Source organism: Dermacentor andersoni, chromosome 8 (genome assembly GCF_023375885.2).
Source record: "Dermacentor andersoni chromosome 8, qqDerAnde1_hic_scaffold, whole genome shotgun sequence".
In the NCBI taxonomy this organism is placed as follows: domain Eukaryota; kingdom Metazoa; phylum Arthropoda; class Arachnida; order Ixodida; family Ixodidae; genus Dermacentor; species Dermacentor andersoni.
Genome location: NC_092821.1, coordinates 67,113,800 through 67,130,899, shown reverse-complemented (window position 1 = coordinate 67,130,899; position 17,100 = coordinate 67,113,800). Strand labels below are relative to the sequence as shown.

Here is a 17,100-nt window from a genome sequence, read left to right as displayed (position 1 = left end):
CAAATGGGCATGGTGAAGTCAGTACTTCAGTCTGTGTTCTTCCTCTTATGTGTTTGTTTAAATGTGACTAAAGTTGCTTGCTTATTCTTTAGACAGTGGAGTGTAAAATAAACCCTAGTCATGTTTGTAGTCATGTTGCTTGTGTCTTGTCCTTGTTCCTTTGTGGATGGATGCATTAGCGTTGTTTTAATTTTCAAATCAAGTATGCACAAACTAGCCCAGAAAGTAGCTTTAATGAAATCACGTTGGTAGTGTCTAATTTATGGCATTCAGAAACTCAGCCGGGCATGTTAGAGCTACAGTTAGTATCCACAGTTTTGAAAGTGCTTTGTTTTGCTTTTGTAAATAAATAGGAAGATACCTATGAAGAAAGGAGTCAGACAAGTAGACACAATCTCTGCAGTGCTATTCACTGCGTGCTTGGAAGAAGTATTCAAGCTATTAAACTGGGAAGGTTTAGGAGTAGGGATCGACGGCGAACACCTCAGCAACATTCGGTTTGCCGATGACATTGTTCTATTCAGGAACACTGCGGACGAGTTACAACAAATTATTAAAGGCCTTAACAGGGAGAGTGTAAGAGTGGGGCTGAAGATTAATATGCAGAAGACAAAGATAATGATAATTAACCGGGCAAAGGAACAAGAGTTCAAGATCGCTAGTCAGCCTCTACAGTCTGTGAAGGTGTTCGTCTACCCAGGTCAACTAATCACAGGAAACCCTGACCACGAGAAGGAAATTCACAGAAGAATAAAAATGGGCTGGATCGCATACGGCAGACATTGTGAGCTCCTGACTGGGAGCTTACCATTATCATTGAAAAGGAAAGTATACAATCAGTGCATTTTATGGGTGCTGACATATGGCACAGAGATTTGGAGACTGACAAAGAAGCTTGAGAACAAGTTAAGGGCCATGCAAAGAGGGATGGAACGAAGAATGCTAAGTATAACTTTAAGCGACAGAAAGAGAGCAGTTTGGACAAGAGAGCAAACGGGTATAGATGATATTCTAATAGACATTAAGAGAAAAAAATGGCGCTGGGCAGGTCACGTAATGCACAGATTAGATAACCGTTGGACCATTAGGGTGACAGAATGGGTACCAAGAGAAGGGAAGTGCAGTAGAGGATGGCAGAAGTCTAGGTGGTGCGCAAAAATTAGGAAATTTGCGGGTGCTAGTTGGAATCGGTTAGCGCAGGACAGGGGTAATTAGAGATTGCAGGGAGAGGCTTTTGTCCTGCAATGGACATAAATATAATGATGATGATGATGACAGTAATCCTGTTTTGGATATGCATTAAATGTTGCACATCCATCTCGCAAAATTTGTAAATGTAATTTTGTATTAGAAGAACTGGAGCACACCTGCTACAAAGATGGATGATGCTTTTCTCATGCAACTTCCCCAATGTAGTTTCATAGGCTAAGTAACGCTGCTGTGCTTTGAAAACGTGTGCTTTAATTTATGTTGAAACATGTTTAGGATAGTATATCTGCATACAAGCTGTAAAAAGTTTTGATAATTGCACAGTTTACACACTTCATTTTTATCTGATACTCCAATATCCCAACTGTGTTTGTTAATCTGTTCACGTGGCAGGCAATGCATTCAGGGTTGTATATTCAGTTCATTTTGAAAACGTCTCTTCAGGCGTGTGGGCACCGGCATGTCTGCTATTTCTAACATGCTTTATCAGTGCCTCAATCAGATTTCTGTATGTCATATGATGATCTCTATCTGGGTTTAAAAGACTGATACGTACATCATGCTATTGGGCTTGTAGGCAGCACAGTACGTGAGATCTATCTGCCACCTGCTAGTCTGGTAAAGAGTTCTATGGGTCAGGTAGGAATATATATCATTCTTAGAAGGACCCGTACAACCTATACATATTCCTAAGAGACTATAGAAATTTCTATCAGTTTTTTTTGCTAGGGTACTGATGTTAGGTTTTTAACTAGTGATGGCACTCCGGAGAGACATTAGTGGAGACATTGCCCCACTGGGCACGTGCAGCAGCTAAGCCCAGTGGGGGGCGGGGGGGGATATGAACTTTGCGCCCGCTTGCGAGAGCAAGGATGACGTGGCATTGCGGCGGCGCCCTCTCCCCTCACGCAACAACTGGCGCGCTAGAGCGACGGCAGATGTACCCTTTCACCCGCTCTGCTCTGTAGAGGCACGCTCGCAATGTGGTCACAACCAATGGAATTTGAGGTTCCATTTCGCTGAGACGACAGACACTGCCTTTTTTACTCAGTGGGCCATTTGTTTAGTCTGTTTGAACGGAAACGGACCTGCCGGAGTTTGGTTGTCTCACGACAAAACACAGTCATCAACAGAAAGTTTAGTTTTCTACGTTAAGTTCTTTGCGAGATCTAAAATGAGAAAAATCAAGGGCCTAAACACTCAGCATTGTGGCATGCCAGAAGTGACAAAAGACAGATTTGTGAATTGGAGTTGTTAACATAAAAATTGTGTTTAGTCATGAAGAAAGCATTCAGTGAATTTTAGTAATTGCATGTGGATCAATATTAAGTTAGCTTATTCAGGAGAAGGAGGCAGTGGCACAAAGTAGCAGAATTTAAAACGCTAAAAGCATCCATTCAACGCAAGGACTAAGTTCAATGGAGGAGATCAATTTAGTGAACATGACAATATAGTTGTGTTTTTCATGAGAGACAAGTTCTTATGGAAACCATGTTGACATTTGTTGTAGAAGTTTTGAGACACAATTTAGGATTATTATGGAGATTGAAATAAATGATGTTACAGAGAGGCTTGGCAATTGAGGCCAGCAATTGTTCCACCCAAGTGTCTCTCATAATATTACTGTGGTAGATCACCACGTGCATTCTGTTCTAGAAGCTGAAAAGGTAATGCTAATCTGTGTAATGCATCTGTCGAATGCCGACAACAGTATGATGCTGATGCGGTTACAACGATGGCATGATCGACGATGGGATGACAATTCTAGAGTCATCACGATTGAGGCATAACGACTTTGGGATGATGAGTGCATGCATGGCAATGACTGCGTACTTACTACACAGCGTGAAGGCGGCAGCATCCGACGGCGTGATATTACAACTAATTTGAAATGACAATGCAATGATGACGACAGATTGAAGACTGTGAATGGTGAACAATGATGCGTCCACTTGGCAACTAAAGAAAAACATATGAGGACAGCTAAGCATGTCTTATCTGAGTTGTGATTGCGAAAGCATTAATGCCCAATTGAACGCCGCTGAGCAGTGCTTCGAGTTTTACGCTGCAAGTGATGCACCCTAGAGCTACATTGGGCCCGAGCTAGCAAGCAGCAGCAGCCTGCGGTGCCAACACCGCATGCCACCGACGTGCTGCATGACCAGAGACCAGGAAACAGCAGTGGCCACCAAGGCCGGCAGGCACGCGCAGCAGTTAAGCCCAGTGGAGGGGGGAGATACGGACTGGGCGGCGGCTTGCGAGAGCAAGGATGACGTGGCGTCGCGGCGACGCCCTCTTCCCTCACGCAACACCTGGTGCACTATAGCGACAGCAGGTGTACCCTTTCACCCGCTCTGTTTCGTCGAGGTGCGCTCGTGACGTGGTTGCAGCCAATGGGATTTGAGATGCTATTTCGCTGAGACGACAGACGCCGGCTTTTTTGCTCAATGGGCCATTTGACGCTTTCGCATAAATAATCGCTACAGAATAATGACGACGTGGTTATGTTGAGCTCGCGTTCACGCTTCATCTGCACGGACCGAATTCGGAAGCGAATTTCGTGTACTTTTGGTACTGGGGCCAATTCTGTACCATGCAATACACTCAGCCATGGAGCATCCGCAACGATCACGCGATAGGCAAAAAACGCTGTGCTTTAAACATGCACCCATAGAGTGCCCCAATATTGCAACCAGCCGATCCGTGCATAGTGAAGCGTCCGCATGGCCGCGTTTGCCACGTGGCCGTGCTATGCGAGTGTGTGGCTCATATATCAATTGAGTAATCGAAAGGCTGGTTCCGAATGCATTTACTAACCAATTTGAGTCCGCGGCACTTTTATGTGCTGCTTTAAATAACTGCGTGTGGTACCGCGGTTCCCGCAGTCGCCCAATGCATGTGGCGCGTACTTTTGCAGCAGCGCTCGGCATGTTTCGACTAAAGCAATTTCATTTCAATTCTGCTCTCCACTCATGGCGGCTGTAGCTGCTTATAGTTATAGAGTACTTTGGTTATAAAGTACAGTAAGTCTAGTTAATAAATTTTATTGGGATGTGAGGTTTTATTTTGTTAAACCGAGAACTTCGTCAAATTGAAACCATTTGACTAGATCACGTAATATGCCATAAAATTGATGCAAGAGCCAAAAATGTCGTTTTTGCCTACGTTCACACTTATTGTAGCAGTTGAGCATGTACTCTGCCTTAACAGAAGAAAGGATTAAACATTCTTAAAAGCTATATGCCAGTGATACTAAAATCACCAGAACTCAATTAGACCTACTATACCCACATTTTTCTTTTTAATTATGGCAAATCAGGCAAGATATTAGTTGATTCTAGGTTTTCAGTGCTCATGAATGTGACAGTGAAAGTATTGAATGTCATGTAGTGTAATGCAACGAAAACAAGGACACAAGAAAAAGCAATACACAGACATAATTAGGCGCTTGTGTCTGTGTTTCATTTCTTCTTGTGTTCTTGTTTTTGCTGCGCTACACTACATGCTGTTCCATGATGATCAACGAACAAGCCCACATTGCCGCCCCCGTGTAGAGAAATTCAGGAAATTTCGTTATACACTTAAACTTTGATATAATAAAGTAGGTAAAATCGGCAATTCGCTTCGTTATATAGAAATTTCCTTGTATTGAAATTCGATCTGTTATGCAAATGAGTACAGTCGCCGATCGATTTTTGTTGCACGGAAAGGGGCCATGCAATTTTCCGAATTATTGGGCAATAAAAAAAAGCAAGTTTGAATGAGAAAACATTTTATTTTGACGAATATAGGAGTCAGCGATGAATGATACGGTTTCATGCCACGTTTATATCTTTGCATCAGCGGTACGAATTAAGCGACGCCATGCTTTCGCGTGCACTCCGCCCCCAAAGCGTCGCCCGGTCGCACTGCGACGACGCTATCATGAAAAGCGCCGGCAGCTGGGAGCGAATGCTTCGTCTGCTTCTCGTTCCAACGGGTCATCAAAACTCGAGATTGCGCAACCTTCAATACTAAACGTGCGGGAAAACAGCTTACATGATGCCACGCCGTCTTGGCATGCCCGCTCTTTCCACACGCAGCAGATTACCTCTAGAGCAGGGTTCGCGGCTGCATATATGCGCTCAGCCGCGTTTGAAGCCACGTGCAGTCATGGCCGAGAGGCGCGCCAACTTACCCCCCCACTCCGCCCCCTCGCGCGCGCTTGATCGCGTTACCGCGAGCCCGCTTTTCCCACGCGAGCCATTGCTCGCGTGGGAAGGCGGCACTTATGAAGCCACCATCTTTATTGTCTCACCCTCGCACACTTTCACTCGCACCTAAAGCACAAGTGCGCGGGGCGCGATAGGATCTGATCGCACTTGGACTTAATTTATACGGAACATGATGCGGCACCAAGCTGTTGTTCTTGTCGCGCTGCACGCAGTTTGAGAGGTGCGTTTGCAAGCAGCCGCTTGTAATTCAATCATTTGACTATCTGCGTCCGCGGAAGTTACCATTGATTGTTTTGGCACTCCTCTGCGGCAGAAGCGAAATTTCGTTATATTGAAATTGCACACAAACACACTTCTTTATATTGAGGCTCTAAATGCATGGTGTTCTATGGAGAAGAGGTTATGAAAAGTTAAATACTTCGCTATATCGAGAATTTCGTTATACTGAGGCTTAACTGTATAGAGATTTGAATTTATATACCTTGTTGTGCAGCTCCTTGAGTCATGGTTTCTATGACTATGACTCATATGACTCTGTATCTGTTGCGTAGAAAATCTATCTCGCCCCGTTTCCCTACCTTTCTCCTTTTGGAGGAGGCCCCCTCTTGATGCTATCCTTGTTCCACTCTTGGCCCACATCATTTCATAATTGAGGCATGTAAGGCCACAGTTGCTTGTGCGATGCAGCTCTGACATCATGCGTACCATACAGAATTGTACGTGAGCCTGAGCCCATGCATAACCATTCTTCTGATCAAATGTTAATTTTTAGACTGACATCCTTTCCTCTTGCATGACAGTTATCTCTGCTGTATTGTTGCTGCTCTCATCTATGTATACCAATCAATTATCTTAGTCAATTTCTTCTTGAACATTGAGTCCAATCTTTGCCAATTTAAGTGTGTGTTGAATGTTAATTTTTTAAGACCTGTCTTCACAATCTGCCTCCACCTCATCCATTTTAGCATCCTCAATTCAGTCACTTCTCCATCCTGACTTCTAGGTGACTTTATTAAAATTGTTTAGGTTCCATACAGTATTGCTGGTCATGTATTGTCTTATAAGTTTATTAGACAGTGAAAATCTTCAACTTGACTGGAACCTGTGTAACATAAATATTATAATGCATCTTTTCAGTTTTTCCAAGCTATGTCAATTCTGCTGATTCTGTGGGCAGTCCAAATTTTCCACGTTGGCGTTTTCAGTTATCATTGAGCCAAGGTATCCGTCATGGTTTACCCTCAAGGCTTCCCTTTCATCTACTCTGAGAAATTGGCATGCGGCTACCAGATGTGGGCAGCTTGCCTCACAACACATGCACATGCTCAGCTACTTTTGCCAACCTTTGCGCTAAATGTCAATCAGCATGAGTGAAGCAGCGAGATTGGGGAATTATGAAATTAAGGCAGAGGTTCGAGCAGTAAGGGAAGTCATACTTATGAGGTGAGTACATGTGAAGAAAAGTATTCAGAAATGTTGGGAATTTGCAGTTTCCTGTTTATTGGTCTATTAAACTCTCCCTAGCTATTTCAGTTATTTCATCATGTGTTGCAATTTTTAGTTGCAATATGTTCTTCTTAAGTGCTGCCACACTTACTACTAGAAGTTTGAGAACTTATATTTCTTATTCACTTGGTTCATTCATACCTACAAGCAGCAGTCTTTTCACTTTACATCAGCTATTGAATGTAATGCCCAGATATGTTTTCAGTCTACTTCAGTGGGAGTCACTAACACAGTGAATGATCATGAAGCATGTGTGTTCTTAGAAAGTGCCTTCATGTGATGCAGCTGTAAGTTAAGGTAGGGGATGCTTTGGAAAGCATGTTATGTGGCTTACATGAGAATTATTTTATGGCAGAAAGCACACAAATATTTGTATTTATTTCTGGTGTTCTTCTTCCTTAATTACTTTCTTGATTCAGCGCATATATATGAAGCAAGAGATCTTGGCTTGTTCTTTCTTTACATTAACAAATTACATTAATCATATAATAGCACACTTTACATAATTGAGCACATTAAAGGTCACTTGGCGAGCAAAACATGTACTTGTCTTTTTGAATATCCCAGCTTAATGTTTTAGTGTGTGCAGTTTGGACGTGATTCTTGAGAAGCACTACATCTGCTTCAAGTATATGAGGTATAATTGCTTTTGCTTAAAAATAATCCTAATCTTCCTTGATAGCTGTCCTTTTCTTACTAGACAATATAAGCATGGTGCTTAATTCCAAGATAAATATGCCTGCTGTAACTGTATGCATCTGTGTTTGACTATTCGTTACCTACTATTCCTATTAGAAAAATGTATTTGCCAACCTCCAATTATTTGCATTGAAGTAGTGAAGAGTTTGACGGCAGCCTGTCTGGTTTGGTCAAAAGAGGCACGGTAAGTAGTTTAAAATTAGATGCTAACCATAAAAATGAAAAATAAGAACTGGTTCAACTGGAGCTTTGTTCACAATCTTTGCGAACAAGGCTTTCAAGTGGGAGCCGAAGCATCTATCTTGTATGCCCGATCTTCATTTGCTTATTATTATTATTATTTAAATTCATCTAGCCCTAAAGAGGTGGCAATTTATTTCGAATACTACTCTTTGCATTTTGTTTCCATTGCTGAGTTTTTTTTTTTTAAAGTAACTTCATGCACCACACAAGTACAACTCAAACATTTTCATTCTTTCAAGGACGTCACACCTAGTGGAAGGTATTCTGCACTAACATAATTATTTTGAGATTTCCAGTAAATACGTAGTCCTCACAAAAGGTATCTAAATAATTTTGGCCTAAGCGGTTATACATTAACCATGTAGGTTTCATCAGCTTCTGACATCACTTGGTCTTGGCAAACTTGTGAGCTGACAAGTTTGAGCATGCAGTCACTTCCCTCCATATTTGTTTCGATGAAGGCTTGCCCTTTCGTGCTACTCTGGATCCACTCCCGTTTCCTGTGATTACCACTACGGGCTTCAAGGCACACACCCTCAGGAAGACTTTTCATGGACAAACCTGGTTCTTTCACACTTTTACTAAGACAGACATTGAAAGCAAGGATGGCATAGCAGGCATGTTGGTTACAGAAGTACTTTATTAAATAGCTTTGTAAGTATTCATCTTGTGGACATTTCCATATCCTCTTCTGCTGAATTAGCTGGGGGAGCATGTCTCCTTCTCATGCATACCCCAGCCCAGCCAATCAGAACTTCAGCAGCGGATGAAATGGACATTTCCACTAGGTGGACACAGAATACATCCCCTGTGCTCTGTCCTATCTTTCCACCGTTCTCCATGTATTTTACTCAGTAAACTACTGGTTCAGCATGTTGGCCACCTTAATCAATCTTCCAATATCAGCACTTAAAAGGTATACAATACAAATAAGGCACTGTAAACCCAAGCAGTTAGGCTGGCGATTGCTGCTGTTATCCACCATACAGGCAGACGCAATGGCTTCACTGTAGCTTTCTAGGTTAACTTTACTGAACTTTGAATTTAGACAAGGCAGAATATAAACACAGACTAGCATCTTTCTTATGTGCTTCACGCCTCTGCTTTTTTGTGTTACTAGAATAAGTATGTTGAACCTAAATGAAGTAAAAGGAAATTGTCACACTAATTTCATTTCACTGTCTTTTTAAAGGTATAGCAAGATTTTTGAATTGCATTACGAGTTGTTACTTGTTCCGATCTTAATGTTCATTTCTCATACTCCAATTGGATTACAACTGTTCCCTCATCCACAGCTATCAAGGCCTTATGGCAACTTTGGAAGCTCTCTGAACTGAGTAAATGCTATGCATTGCATTATTTCTTAATACATTTTCATGGCTGCCTTTAACCTCTATAGTTCCTCATTAAAGCCAGCATCTCTCTTGTGACCACATTTAAAGAGCTTGTGGTAATGTATGCCTAACAAGAAAGATGGGTACTTTGTAGTGCTAGTTTGCTCTAAGTAAATTGTTTTATGCAAAAATTGCTGACATAATTGTCTGATAAATACTGCATCATGTTTGCTATTTTGCCTTCTGTTTCAATTTCGCTGCATCTATACATTTTACCAGTGCATGAGTAGGGTTCAAGGCTGTTCTTTAAAATGCTCATGAGCACTTATCATGATCAGTTCCCCATATGCTAATTTTGCTGATGGTTTTGAAGGTTTTGCTGATGAGAATACAGGAATACGAGCAAAATTGACAAGGAACCAACATATAGATAACGTCTGCATGACTGCCTATCAAAAGTTATATTTTCCGAGAAAAAAAACTGGAACATGCATCACGTAATGTAAAACTTATTGCATACACCGCCTTCGTTAGGATGATACTAGAATATTCAGCCGTTGTTTGGAGTCCCCATCAAGTGACGCTTAAGAGGAAGCTGGAAAGGATACAGAGTCTGGCGGCACGTTTTATTTGTTCGGCATACCGAAGGAAGGAATCGGTCACGCTTATGTTACAGCGTTGCAACTTCTATCTTTTGAGGTATGTAGGAAAAAATATAGGCTGAAGGTGCTTTATCAAATAATGCAGGATCAACTTTAGATTGATAAGCTCAAATATCTACATGCTCCAGGCAAAAGATACCCGCGAACTAACCACGACTACGTCATAAAGCCGGACCATACCAACAGTGATGCATATCGATACTCATTTTTCCTGGATGCGATAGAAATGTGGAACCAATTGCCAAACGCTATTGTTAGCCTAAAAGATGTCACCGACTTTGAAAATGCTGCTGAGGCATATTTATGGGAGTTTTCGATTTAGTTTTGAAGTGCTAAGTGATACGTGCGACTTGATATTCATTGTACGTATTTTGATAAATGTCAGATGTGTGCTGAACAGCATTCAAGTGAAAATCTTATTCACTGTGAATTGACAAGTGTTAAGCAACTTTACGTACATTGACATTGTCCATATTTGATTTATGTAATTGTATTGTCCTCTCTGTTATTACCCTCTATGAGGGTTGACAGTATTAATAAATAAATAAATAGACAACGAGGAATGTGGGTAAGTACACTTTATTTTCAGCACACGTTTTTTTAATGAACAGCTGTTATACTGCTAAAATCTGCACATTTAATAAAAGTACACTGCTCTGCTTCATCACTCCATGCTAAGTGCAAGTATCCTGTACCAGGAAGTCAAACCAAGACGTGGGATGTTCAGTCTGTGAAAATAAAAACGAGTTTAAAACATTAACGTGCAAAAACTAAAGCACACTGAAGAAAATAAACACAGCACAGGAACATATCCAATGAATCAGAATTACCTTTGAGAGCAAACATATAGTTTCTATGGCACAGTGAAGAAACCTTATTCCTCCGGCTTTCTTTGAGCGCGAGAAAATATGAAAGTGTATGCGTTCTCCCCATATTGTGTATCTGTCACCTTTTCACACACAAAAAAGATGTTGCCTCAATGTGCCCAACTGTCTTTGCATATCCATTTCTCTGCTCTCATACCATGATACCTACAGTTAAAGGCTGTAGCAATGCTTAGCTTGAATGAACCAACACAAGCTACATGCACTGTGCTGTTGAACATGGCATTGTAAGTTAAGATTCATGCACAGCACATTCATGTGCTATAAACATTTGATTGTGATTGTAGGTGAAATAAATAAAAAGAAAGTATGTAAATAAGAATGTTCCCTAATAAGCTGTGCAGAAGTGCTCTCCCGTTTGGACAGAAGCCGAGCACAGCTGCAGTGAACAAGAAGCCAGCTTATACAGCATTTAAAATCTAGGTTCTAAATGTGCTACAGATTTTTCTGAATTTGTGGTGGAAAATCTAGGTGTTAAAGGTGACAAACATTTAAACAGGTCTCTATTCGGACTGGTAATGCTATGTGCCACCTAGTTTGATAAAATATACCATATCACTGGTCTCCCAAGCTAAGGCTGCTGTCCAGTTGCAAGTGCAAATCACTCAATTATGTCAAGGGCACGTTTGAGCAAAAGGCAGCCAAGATTACTGTGCCATTGAGGTCTATTTCCTGACATCGGATTTCTTCTCAGAAAGCTACCTCTCTAAAAAGATACCTTCACAACAACATAACCCAAACCTTTCTTGAGAAAAGCCATCACACTGGTCCTTGAACACTAATTACAAAATGGCTCCTTGTGTTATGTACGTCAGCACCTTACAAAGTACAGGAAAATTTAATAATGGCAGCGTGACAGGTACACAAAAAAGTAAAGGGATAAAACATCACACAGGCTGCCATCAGTGTTCATATCTCTATTTCAATGTGGATGTTTTTAGCAGTGAATACATGTTCTCATTAAACTGAGTCATAATATTACAAAAGCGAAAAGCAAGGCTCTTTACATCCTAAACTGACAAATGTGCTTTATTACGATTCACCGCAATACAGGCGGTGTTTTGCAGTGAACGGTCACGTAAGGTTTTGGCTAACTACGGCGGGCGTGTCCTGCAGCGAGGCCTCTTGTGTATTGCGGTAAAGCGTATTATTGTGACAAGAGCTAACCTGGCATGTATGGCTTTAGCCAACAAAAGTTCTCAAGACATCATGCATCCTGCCGCGAAAATCTGCTTTGTTGAGAGTAGAACATTAGGTTCGTCGCTGACAGAAACCATACATTCCAGATTCACGTAAATCTTTTTTTTCCCAATATCGGCATGCTTCACCGCAACACACAAATATGTTGCGGTGATAACGGTGGTCGAACAGGCTGGTGCAAATGTTTCGACAGGGGTGCGTGCCTTCATCAGGGCAACTGCTTTCCTTGGCAGTTTTCATATACGTGAGCCCCCACTCCCAACAGGGGAGATTTAGCTGGACCTTTGCCAAGAAACGTACCGACAAGCGTTTGGTAGTGGCTGGTAGAGATGCAGGAGTCTAAAAAGCGTTGCGAAATTCGGTTCCGTAAGGTTAGCTTCACCGCAATACAAATATGTTAAGCGGTTAGACATACAAAATATGTTGCGGTGAATCATAGCAAGGGTAGCTGGCCTTTGATGCAAAGCAACTTCCCAAGAGGCACGGTAATCCCGTGGCTAGTTATGCAGTTCCCCGCATGCGAGTGAGTTCCCTGCGTTCGGCGGTTTCCCAGTGACATACAAAATTACATTGATTGACTGTGTTCTAAATGGGCGACGGCACTATATGCTGATGCAAAAGCGTCGTTTCGCTTTCGAAAACTGCGCTCGGCTAAAGAGAACAACCTTGCCTCGCATATGACCAAAGCAGTTGAACAGGAAACTACGAAATTACGTAGCTATTATGGAAGAAATCAACAGCTCAGAAAAAAATGGCCGTGTAAACATTAACTGGCTTACGATGTCGACAAACCACCGGTTCAAAGCATCACAGCCACGTCCGAAATAGCGCTGAAGGCCGTCCAGTACACTTAGGCGCCTCGGCGCGCGTAATGTAACAGGAGACGGCAGGTGCACGCGTACATCACTAAGCAACACATATTATTAGCGGTCACTCTTCAGTTCTGACATGCTTCACCGCGTAACACTAGTCTACTGCGGCGAAGCTGACTTCAGGACGCCGATTTCTTCAACTCATCTAGCGAGACAGGTCCGTTTATCACGCTTGGCAACGTTTGACATTTTCTGCATTAATTTCGTTTGTTCTTTTTAATTTTCATATCACAGTGACCCTGTATCACGCAGTAGCAGAGCTAGTGCAGCGTCTTAGCTGCGTTAGGAAAGGTAAGCGTGTATGCAGCAGGCACGGCGGCATTGGCTCTTGTTTGGAAACTTCAAGAGACGCTCTTCCGCGCAGCGATGCCATTTGCATTATTAAAATAATGCAGGTGATGATTAAATGAGCCGCAGCATAGCTGTAAAAAAGCAGTAGTAATGCTGTTCTAAGATCCTCTCGCTCGAGCGAGATGGTCTTCAAAAAAAAGCGCGATGTAACGCGATCTGACGGAACAGCTCGGCATGCCAGTGTTTTCTTACGTCCTCGTTCTTATGCGCACCCTCCCCTGAATCAGACTACTGAATGGTTCTGTGCACGCACTGACGATCCTGACGGAGGCAATACCACTCACATGAGCAGCTCCATATAAGATGCCACGGCCCATTCCACATGCCGGCTGCAATTTGACGCGGCCATGAGGCAAAATATGCGCGCAAGGTACCTAATGGTAACGCATCAAACAGCTCACAGCCCCAATCCTTTATTACACGCATATAGCGTGGGAAGATGAATTACTCACGCTCTAAGTGGGCACGGAATACGAACCGCTTCGCAGCGCAGCCGGCTCTGTAAGACAGACGCCATGGAAATGAGCGGATGTGACATCATGGGTTATAGCGGACGTGACGTCATGGGTGAACGTAGACATTTCGGGCACCTTTCGTCTGCTGTGCCCCGGGCACAGCAGACACGGCCCCAACGATTACCGATTTGAAGCGAGGGAAGCTCGCAGTAAAATTGAGTATGAAGAACGGCTCAGGAATATCAGGGCCCGCACACTCTCAAGTTCAACAAATGGCCACAGAGGGCGAAAAAATCGACCGCGCGGCGCTGCTAAAGAAACAGGCATAGTACACCAATTAAAAAGGTTCCCCGTTGAGCACATTATCTCCCGCTAGAGGCGCCGTAGTAAGCGCAATTTTAACCTACAAACTTTCTTCAACAGTAAACGAAGCGTTTTTATTGCATGATAAAGACTACAAAATTATAATTCCTAAGTTTACATTGTACTTTTCATTACCAACTTTGTTGTTTTTTGTCATTTTAAACGCAAAATAGCGTTCAGCATCATCGACCTCCCACGTGACCTCTGGCCTGAATTTAAAATTTTTACCGGTATGTTCGCGTGCGCGGCAGGTACGGATTCCTTGGTTCGTACATTGGCTGGTTATTTTGTGCTAACACCAGTTTACTGCGCTTCGATGTCTCGCGTTATTTAATTTGGGGTGTAAGCCTGAAAGCTAGGTTTCAGTCGTGAGCCATGTGGAACACGTCTGCATCGAAATGGGAGCCGGGTCCTGCTGCAACTGGGGACAGCAATACCGGTGAGTCGTTTAACATCACTGCTTCAATCGCTATGTAATTTATTCGTCTCGTTAACTTACAGGCGGAGGTAAGTTAACGAACTAGATGCTGCATTACATAAGGGCAGTCAGGACCCTCCGTTGCTGTTTCCGAAATAAACTTTCAGTTGCGAGGCCATCATTATATACACATTCACGAAAGAGAAACGATATTGGAACGCGCGTCACATTTTTCATCTCGTTGTAGCCGTAGCCATAAGTGACTGAGTTGCCTTATCAATATATTTTTTTTTTCGAGTCCGCCGGCAACTTCTTTCGTTCACAGAACCGAATAACCTTTTGATAAACTGAAGCTAAAGTACTGAATTTAATGTATTAAACAGTTGCACACATGATAATTCACCCATATTTCGTACCTGTTGGTTCCAAATGTTCTTGCTGTTCAGTTTGGTTTACCTCAGGACATCTATTTTTGCAGTAGTGAAGCGGTGCATCACGTTCATGCACAAAAAGAATGCATCATTTCTAATAGCTTCATGTCTTTCATCTCTTTGCTTGTGAAATCAGCAGTGTGATCTCCTGTAGTGTATAAACGAGCGCACAAATGTTCTTATTTGTGATCTTAATAATACTTAAGCTGTTGACATGCATTGTAGTTACGCAGACATCAATTTTACGGAGAGTAACCATATTTATTTACCATGCTGCTTAAGCACCCTAGAACAAACAGTGTACATTTGCATGTGTTCTGTAGTCACAAGCCATTGCAATGTATATGTCACACCTTTACGCATTTTATATTGCAAAATTGTGCTTATTCAATTTCTGATGCAGTCAAAATTTCTGTTCCAGACATGCAGTAATGAGGATGGCACCAGTACAAAGCAACACACTCCATGCACTAAACAGAAGCTGCTGCCTGCTACAACAAGGTCATTGTGTGGACTTTGGCTGCTACTACAAGGTAAACAACACCTGGTTCAGAAATAAATATGCTTGATATATGCTGTATTGGCTTGCTAGTCTTGAGATACATGTCAGTTGTTTGTAGCAGATGATATGAACATTTGTTCATGTTTACAGTTCAGCATAATTAGTTCGAACATAAAAGAAAACACTACATGAGTTTGGATAATCTCTGCTGTATCTCATGTGCCATTGTTCTGCCCCAACAGAGTCTGTGCCAAGTACATCTTGGTCATCACGGGAGCCCCCATCTACACCAACAGGAAGGGGCTGGAGCTGAATTCGCAAGAACACAAACAAAGAAGCCATTCCAGAATTATTTGGATGAGATATCAAGTCTACGGACGACTGTTTCAAGAGTGAAAAGAGCCTACGCCATCATTCCACCAGCACGGATATTGGCCGACTCATCCAGGTACCTCAACAACCAAAATTATTTGTCTTCAGATGTACCTGCAACCTCTGAATAAGCACAGGTGACGCTGGCTAAGAGTGTTCTGTCAGCTTGCCCTTCCTTAGTGAGCTTCCTGGCCTTGCCAGTTCTTGCCAAGTATAATTTTGTGACAATGAATGCAAGCTTTTTCATTCCACACTTTTGTTAGAGATCATTCCTATTCCTCATACAAACAATAAAGGTCAACCGATTCTTTGCTCATACTTAATGCCAGTCACTGTCTAGTAGCATAACATATGTGTAGCAGTTCATTCTAGTGTATGTTGCCATGTGCAATTCCTCTCCTGAAATAGCTGATGCAGCATTGGCGTATGTCTTGCATTAACCTTTACACTGTGTGCTATGTAGCATTTAACTTTTGTTAATGTTTTTGGCTTTCAATGCTTGCAAGGTAGAGTGGCTTCTTTCTTGAATGCAAGCTTTCTCATTCCCATATTGAATTCCTAGTCTCATTCAGGATTGCTATTCTTGCTCGACAGCCTGTGTTTTTGTGAAAGCTACATTGAAGTGATTGATTGCAGAATCTGGTTTCGGCGCTGTCCGACTTGGTACTTGTCACCATGTTACATTTCTCATATGTGGGAGCCTGGTCAGTTGCATTGGGAAACAGTCTCTCGAGGCAAGCACCTGCTCCTACAGTCCGCACAGTGACATAGACTGCGAATTTACACGCACACCGTGGTTGGTGCTCCCCGTTCCGTCCTTTCCTGCTGCTGCCGTGTGCAAATTTTGCTTGTGGTCTTCCTCGGCCATGATTTGGCGTCAACGGAGACTCTCATACATAATTACATGGTTCTAAGTGTATGAAGTTGATATCCACATGTGTGGAAAGGCCTGCAAAAGTGACTGCAACATAGTGATGTTCACAAAACCGACCATGCCCATATATAGAGAATGTGGGGGACCAAGTGTGAGTTACACATTAGTGGCATGCAAAAGAACAAAAAGAAACATGCAGGTTGGAAAGGCGGTAACGCTAAAATGCCGGGCACTCCATGTCGCTGTTGGCTGTGGCAGCAGATGCTTGCGTCACCCGATTGCTTCGCAATGCAAGCTGCTCATATTCAACGCCGACTGTCGGTGCAAACATGTGGGACACACTGTCCAATCTGCTTGCGCTGCTGGTTGTTGCTTGTTACCAGACTGCAGTGTGCGACGAAGGCAAGCACTATACCTACAGTCGGACGGTTGAATGTGCCGCAAGCAACCCGTGTGCATGTATGCTCACTGTTGTGATGTAGATCGTAGCCAATGCATAGTGCCAATGTAT

General features: G+C 42.6%; 2 long non-coding RNA genes across 2 annotated transcripts; one reads left to right on the top strand and one right to left on the bottom strand.

The window, feature by feature from the left end:
* Positions 1 to 10,430: 10,430 nt before the first annotated feature.
* LOC126536342 (uncharacterized) lies at positions 10,431 to 13,796 on the bottom strand. Its single transcript, XR_007600646.3, has 2 exons — positions 13,627 to 13,796; positions 10,431 to 10,595 (listed from the first exon to the last, which is right to left on the bottom strand). It is a non-coding gene; the product is annotated as an uncharacterized lncRNA (long non-coding RNA).
* Positions 13,797 to 14,124: 328 nt separating this feature from the next.
* LOC140219811 (uncharacterized) lies at positions 14,125 to 15,900 on the top strand. Its single transcript, XR_011896024.1, has 3 exons — positions 14,125 to 14,431; positions 15,263 to 15,374; positions 15,586 to 15,900. It is a non-coding gene; the product is annotated as an uncharacterized lncRNA (long non-coding RNA).
* Positions 15,901 to 17,100: the final 1,200 nt, after the last annotated feature.